Source organism: Zingiber officinale, chromosome 3B, assembly GCF_018446385.1.
Source record: "Zingiber officinale cultivar Zhangliang chromosome 3B, Zo_v1.1, whole genome shotgun sequence".
NCBI lineage: Eukaryota > Viridiplantae > Streptophyta > Magnoliopsida > Zingiberales > Zingiberaceae > Zingiber > Zingiber officinale.
In genome coordinates this window covers 103369636-103370423 of record NC_055991.1, presented here as the reverse complement: position 1 = coordinate 103370423, position 788 = coordinate 103369636, and the positions used below count along the sequence as shown (strand labels likewise).

The 788-nt window shown below is 44.2% G+C and overlaps 1 pseudogene; it reads right to left on the bottom strand.

Annotated features, from left to right (window-relative positions):
- Positions 1 to 361: 361 nt before the first annotated feature.
- Positions 362 to 433, bottom strand: LOC121968872 (annotated as a pseudogene).
- Positions 434 to 788: the final 355 nt, after the last annotated feature.

Genomic DNA, 788 nt, shown 5'->3' with positions numbered 1-788 from the left:
GGGTTCGGTCTAGCATCACTCGACCGCCAATCGAAGCTAACAACTTTTAGATAAAGCCTGCAGTAATTCACATGGTTCAGCAGAATCAATTCGAAGGAGGACCGCATGATGACCTAAACCACCACTTAGAGCTTTTCTACGAGATCTGCGGCACTATGAAAGTGAACGGAGTCCCTCCAGAATCAGTAAGGTTATTGCTCTTCGGATTCTCCCTGAAAGACAGAGCCAAGCAGTGGCTAAATTCCCTTTCAGCAAATAGCATTACATCCTGGGAGCAGTGTGAGTAGAAATTCCTGAACAAATTCTATCCACCAAGCAAAACTGCCCACATGAGGAATCTGATTGCATGCTTTAAACAGCTAGACTCAGAATCATTATTTGAAGTCTGGGACAGATTCAAGAGTATGCTGAGACAGTGCCCCCATCATGGCCTTGAGGAATGGTTGGTTCTACACACCTTTTATAATGGAATCAACTATCACACGAAGGTATCCCTCGATTCTGCAGCAGGAGGAGCACTGATGAAAAAGAGCATTGATGAAGCTGAAGAGATCATAGAGAATGTGGCACAGAATCACCATCAGTAGACATCAGAAAGGTTTGGTGGTTCTTTCTCAGGGAACCCAAAAAAGTGTTAGGGAAATTCGACATAGATGCAGTCACTCTCATGTCTGCAAAGTTGGACGTTCTGACCAAGAAGTTTGAGGCCATGGGGAACAACAGCAACACATCCAATGCGATAGTTTGTGTTTACGAAACTTGTGGAAGTACGAATCATGTCCAAGATA